Below are 6490 nucleotides of genomic sequence, written 5' to 3'. Positions count from 1 at the left end.
TAATGGGCACTGCTGCGCGATGGCGCATAACATTTTAAAGTTTCAAAGCAAGGTCGTTACAATGTTCAATGCAACAAATTAAGCATTTCTGCTGTTGCACTTCAGGAGGATGTGAATTCTATAGTTCTTTGGAACTAGATTTCGCTCTATCGTGTCTGAGTGTCAAATCAGTAGAGTTGTAATACTGCATTCATTACGATGGCGCATCTCATTCGAACGATACAAAGTAAGTTCGTTGCAAAGTACAATGCAAAGCATTATGGTTATATGCCTCTACACTTCAACAGAAAATAAATTCAGCAGTTTCTTTTCAGCAGTTTTCTTTCACAGAGTGATGGCGCAGCTCATTTCAACATTTCAAAGTGAGTAAACTGTAATCTTCTATGCATCGCGTTATGCTTGTCTGCTGTTACACCTCAAAAGAGTGAATTCGACAGTTTCCTGGAATAGGATGGTGCTTCACAGTGTCTAGATGTCAAAGCTATAAAGTTACAGTGCTCCATGCAATGCGATGGCACATCTCATTTCAACGTTTCAAAGTAAGTAAGCTGGAGTGGTCTATGACTAGCATTATGATTGTCTGCTGGAGATTTTCAAAAGAATGTGAATTATACAGTTGCATGCAACGGGATGGTGCTTTATGCTGTCTACATGTTAAAGCAATGGAATTCAAATGCTCCGTGCAATGCGAGGGCGCATATAATTTCAAGAACAACTCTTCAGAAGAATGTGAATTATACGGATCCATGCAACGGGATGGCATTTTATAGCGTCTGCGTGTGAAAAAGCAATAGAGATCCGTTGTTGTACGCAATGCCATGGCGCGCCTCATTTCAACCTCGTTTCAGAGTATGTAGCCTGTAATCTTCTGTGCATAGCATTATGCAAATCTGCTTCTACACATCCAAAGATTGTGAATTATGCAGACCCATGAGACGGGATAGCGCATCATAGTGTCTGCCTGTCAAAGCAATAGAGTTCTACCGATCCATGCTATGGGATGATGCATCTCATTTCAACGCTTCAAAGTAAGTAACCTGCAGTCTTTTATGCATAGCATTATGCATCTCTGCTCTTGCTGTTCAATCGAATGTGTATAATACAGTTCCATGCAACAGGATGGCGCTTCATAATGTATACGTGTCAAAGAAGTAGAGTCCTAATGCTCCATGCTACGAGGTAACGCATTTCATTCCAACGTTTCAAAGTAAGTGAACTGTAATCCTCTATGTACAGCACTATGCATATCTGCATTTACGCATTTACACTTCACAACAATGTGAATTTTACAGTTCCATGCAACGGTATGACGCTTCATAGCGTCTGCATTTCAAAGCATTTGAGTTCTAATGTTCCATACAATGCGGTGGTGCATCTCATTTCAACGCTTCAAACTAAGTAAACAGTAATCATGTATGCATGGCATTATGCTTGCCTGCTTCTACATTTCAATAGAACGTGAATTCTACAGTTCCATGCAAAGGGATGTCGTTTTATAGTGTCTATCGTATTAAAGCAGTGTAGATCTAATCCTCCATGCAATGCGATTGTACATCAACGATTAACAGTAAGTAAGCTGTAATCCTCTATGCACAGCATTATGCTTGTCTGCTTCTACTCTTTAAAAGAATGTGAATTCTATAATTCCATGCCACGAGATGGCGCTTCATAGTACCTACGTGTCAAAGCAATAGAGATACAATACTGCATGCAATGCGGTGACGCATCTCATTTCAACACTTAAAGTAAACTGTAGTCTTCAATGCATAGCATTACGCTCATCTGCTTCTACAATTTAAATGTATGTGAATTCTACACAGTTATCTTGCTTTGAAACTTTGAAATGGGATACGCCATCACAACATGGAGCATTAGAACTTCGTTGCTTTAACACGCAGACATTATAAAGCGCCCTCCCGTATCAAGGAACCATAGAATTCACATTCATTTGATGTGTAGAAGCAGATAAGCAGTTATGCATAGAAGATTACAGCCTACTTACTTTGGAACGTTGAAATGAGATGCGCAATCGCATTGCATGTAGCTTTAGAACTTATTGCTTTTCCACGCAGACAATATTAAGCGCCACGCCGTTGCATAGAACTGTGGAATTCACATTCTTTGGAAGTGTAGAAGCAGACAAGCATAATGATATGTTTAGGAGATTACAGCTTTCTTACTTTGAAACATAGGAAGGAGATGTGCCACGGCTTTGCATGGAGAATTAGAACTCTATTTCTTTGACAGACAGACACAACGGAGTGCCATCCCACTGCATGGAATATATAATTTCCATTCTTTTGAAGAGCACTAGCAGATAGGCATAATGTTATGCATAGATGATTACAGCTTCAAATCGCGTTGAATGAAGCATTAGAACTTTATTGCGTCGACACGTAGATATCTAGAAACGCTATGCCGTTGCAAGGAAGGTTAGGATTCATATTGTTTTGAATTGTAGAAGCAGATAAGCATAATCAATTGCAAAATACATTAGAACTCATCTGCTTTGAAACGTTGAAATGAAATGCGCTATCGCGATCTATGAAGCATAAGAACTGTAATGCTTTGACTTGCAGAAACTATGAAACGCGATCACGTTGCATGAAATATTCGTAATCTGATACTTCTGAAGAGGAGAAGCAGACGTGCAGAATGCATTGCGCAGGACATTACTACTTACTTGCTTTGAAACGTTGAAATGAAATGTGTCATCGCGATACATGAAGCATTAGAACTCTATTGCATCGATACTTATAAATCCTATGATTCCTACAGTTGCATGTAATGTGATGGCGTTTCATAGTGTCTGCGTGTCAATGCATGAGAGTTCTAATGCCTTATGCAACGCAATAGCTCACCTCATTTCAATGTCTCAAGGTAAGTGATTTGTAATGTCCTATGCATTGCTTATGCTTATCTGCTTCTGCTTCTGAAAGGAATGTGAGTTCTACGAATGTATGCAACGGGATAGCGCTTCTAAGTGTAACGTTGTGCGTAATGCCAGCCACCCATTCCACACATGAGAATTCTAGCACTCCCATCATCAACCTCTGGACTCAGACAACCTGCCGTGCTCGCCTACAGAAACGGCAACCGGCAGCGTTCACGCGCGTACACCTGCACGCCGTCACACGCACCAAGTAGCGCTGTGTCACTCGAACCGACCGGTATACATGGTTCGTTCACACCAGGCATCGCTGTTTCACTCTCACCGACGAGCACTACTGTCTCACTCGCACTAACGAGTATATCTGCCTCGTTCGCACCAAAGACGAACACCCTTGTTTACCTCGCACCGGTGATTCTGTCCTGCTGAAAGGCGCAGTGTCAGCCCATCACCCCAATGGGAACTCTTCCAGCTCAGGGAGCCGACTTTACCAGAACCTGTATTTTACTTTTATACCTCTTACATACGTATATATACTATATCCGGACTCATGAATTGCCACATATAAGAATTCATAAATCCAAGTTACACACGTTACGAATGAAAGACACGAACAACACACACGTAATTGTAAGTTCATGCTATATTGCTTCATTATACTATTTCATAAGTTAAACGCAAAAGACGCATCACTAGCTCCACCACGAGACGTGAGTCCCCACTCGCTGGACCGCATGCTCCTCGCAACGATCCATTAATCCCCCACTCGCTGGACCACATTCTTTCATGATGATTCAAGTAAATATTTCAAATTGGTATAAATATTGATACATATTTTATATTTTAGTTAATTCTAAATACAATATCTCCTTAAAATACTCCATTACATCTAAAATCCTATCTAATTTCATATCATTTCATGATGTTTTAAGTAAATTTTTGAAATTAGTTTATAGAATTACACTTATCATATATTTTAGTTACTTAAAAATAGATCATCCTTTCTAAATAAAAATATTAGGTTGGTGCGTATGAAATGTCGGATTCTCTTTACATGCGGTCGTTTTCCTCCCCGTTTTCGTTATATTTTTGTATTTGGCATAACCTCATTCATACTCGTATTGTCCATTGCCAGAGACTCATTTCAACAAAATAGGTTTTCTCGAAGGTCTTCCCTTTTTTATTTCTTTTGAGTTTATTACCGATATGAATTCTGCCGACATTCGCGTCATTTTCTTATATGAGTACAAACTTGGTAATAGTGCTGCAAAAGCTGCACGCAACATAAACCAAGCGTTTGGGGAGAATACGGTTAACGATCGGAAAGTGCAGCGTTGGTTCGAAAAATTTCGGACTGGCGATTTTTCACTGCAAAATGAGCCGCGCGGAAGACCCAAAACGTCTGTGAAGAATGATGACCTGAAGGCTCTAGTAGAAGCGGATCCAGCCGTATCCACGAGGGAACTTGCTATCAGGATGAAAGTTGACCATACAACGATATTGAGACACCTTTCTGAGATTGGCAAGGTTAAGAAGATGGACAAGTGGGTACCGCACGCACTGACAGAGCGAAATAAGCTGGATCGGTTAAACGTATGCTCATCATTGCTAACCCGATTTCACCGAGAGCCATTTTTTGATCGGATCATTACGTGTGACGAAAAATGGGTTCTTTATGACAATAGAAAGAGGTGTGCTCGGTGGCTTGACAAGGATGAGGTTTGTGCCCATACTCCAAGGCCATCGCTTCATCCACGGAAGATTTTGTTCACAGTTTGGTGGAACGCGGCTGGGGTAATCCATTATTCGTTCCTTCGACCTGGGGAGACAATTACGGCCGAAAAGTACTGCCAGTACATTGATGAGATGCACGATAAGTTAAATATTGTACTCCCATCGCTTGTGAATCGGCATGGCCCGCTACTGCTCCATGACAACGCTCGGCCGCATACATCGCACAAAACAATTGCGAAACTGAACGAACTGGAATATGAAGTTTTGCAGCATCCACCATATTCACCGGATCTCTCGCCGACCGATTTTCATTTTTTCAAGCATTTAGAGCTGTTTTTAAGGGGCAAACACTATGAAAATGAAGACAGTCTAAAAAACTCGATATCAGAGTTTATTAATTCTAAAGACCAAAATTTTTTTAAAAAAGGCATCTACGCTTTAAAATCTCGTTGGGAGAAGTGTATTGAAGCGAATGGAGCATACTTTGATTGAATAAACAGCTTTTGAAGAAAGATATACAGTTTTATACAATCACTTAAGAATCCGACATTTCATACGCACCAACCTAATAAATATTTATATATTATATAAGTCGATCATTTATTTGCATCATCCCAGTTCGCTTTCTTTCCATCGAGGCTTGTAAATCCCTCTTCGTTATTCTTGTAATTCGTACTTTGGAAGGTATGTAGTATGTACTGATGGTCCGACGCTGAAAATATCTCAAACACTTCTGCTTTACGCGACTTAGCGTATGTGCAACCTCCCATCAACATTATGTCTATTTTTGATTTGTTTCGGTTCTTAAAATATGTATAGTCTTCTTTCGGATTCGTCGCGATTAGATGATTTCTTAGAGCCATTTTGGTGACCGTTTCCTCTCAAGGGTTGTTCTTCTTACTACCCCAGATTACCGACTTTTCATTCAGGTCACCTGTGATTATTATTCTGTTTGTTTTCTCTCCCTTTTATATGTTAACCTCAGTTTCGTTTATATATTCTTCGATTTCTTTCCCTTCCTATTCGGCGAGAAGTAGTAGCTTATAGCTTTTGTTCCTTCGATCGTTGCATGAACGATTCCGGTCGAGGAGTATGTGGTGCCATGTGTGAAACATTTTCGATTAACGTCGGTTATCCATATTGCAGCGTTACCGTTCTCGTCTTGCGGTTAGTATTCTTCCATCTTGTGTGCTTCCGATATAATTACCATGATTATCTCTTGAATGATTTGCATTTGCTGCATGATTTCTTGTGCGACTCGGAATCTGTTCAAATCGATTTGTAGGACTTTTAACTCCATATTCGTTTCTTGTTCTTTTCTATCAACGCCTTTTTGTAGGCCGGACAATTAAAGCTCCGGTAACGTGCCTGGTGTACGGATTCTTTCTTTCTAACCCGCTGCAGATAATACATTTCGGTTTATTCGCGATGCAATTGATTATCGTATGATTCTGGGATACGCATCTTCTGCAGATTCCTTTATCATCCTTGACTTCTTCGCAATTTCTGCCGATATGTCCCAGTTTATGGCATTTGAAGCATCTCTCTACTCTTGGTAGCATTTTGCAGGGACGAGGTGTAAATGCTGTTCTGAGTCGTTTGATCTTCTCCAGCTCTTTACTGTATTCCTGTCCAAATTCAGCTAACGCGACTTGGTTGCTTCTCCACGTTTGTTTTAACAACTTGTCGTTTATACAGCTATCCTTTCTTCGATTTTTCTCAGTGTTTGTTTTATGTTCATTTCTTCTCTGGTCACCCTACGGGTATATGTCCCTTAGTTGGAGCATTATACTCGGCCTCATATGTTTTACTTCGAATATTTTTTCCAGAGTTCCTATTATCTCTTTTATTTTGTTCTCTATGCCT

At 40.2% G+C, this 6490-nt stretch overlaps 1 pseudogene; it reads left to right on the top strand.

The window, feature by feature from the left end:
• Positions 1 to 2870: 2870 nt before the first annotated feature.
• LOC143426009 (histone-lysine N-methyltransferase SETMAR pseudogene) lies at positions 2871 to 5116 on the top strand (annotated as a pseudogene).
• Positions 5117 to 6490: the final 1374 nt, after the last annotated feature.

The sequence above is a fragment of the Xylocopa sonorina genome, chromosome 8 (genome assembly GCF_050948175.1).
Source record: "Xylocopa sonorina isolate GNS202 chromosome 8, iyXylSono1_principal, whole genome shotgun sequence".
Classification (NCBI taxonomy): domain Eukaryota; kingdom Metazoa; phylum Arthropoda; class Insecta; order Hymenoptera; family Apidae; genus Xylocopa; species Xylocopa sonorina.
Note: the sequence above shows the minus strand (reverse complement) of the source record. Positions and strands in the feature narration are given on the sequence as shown.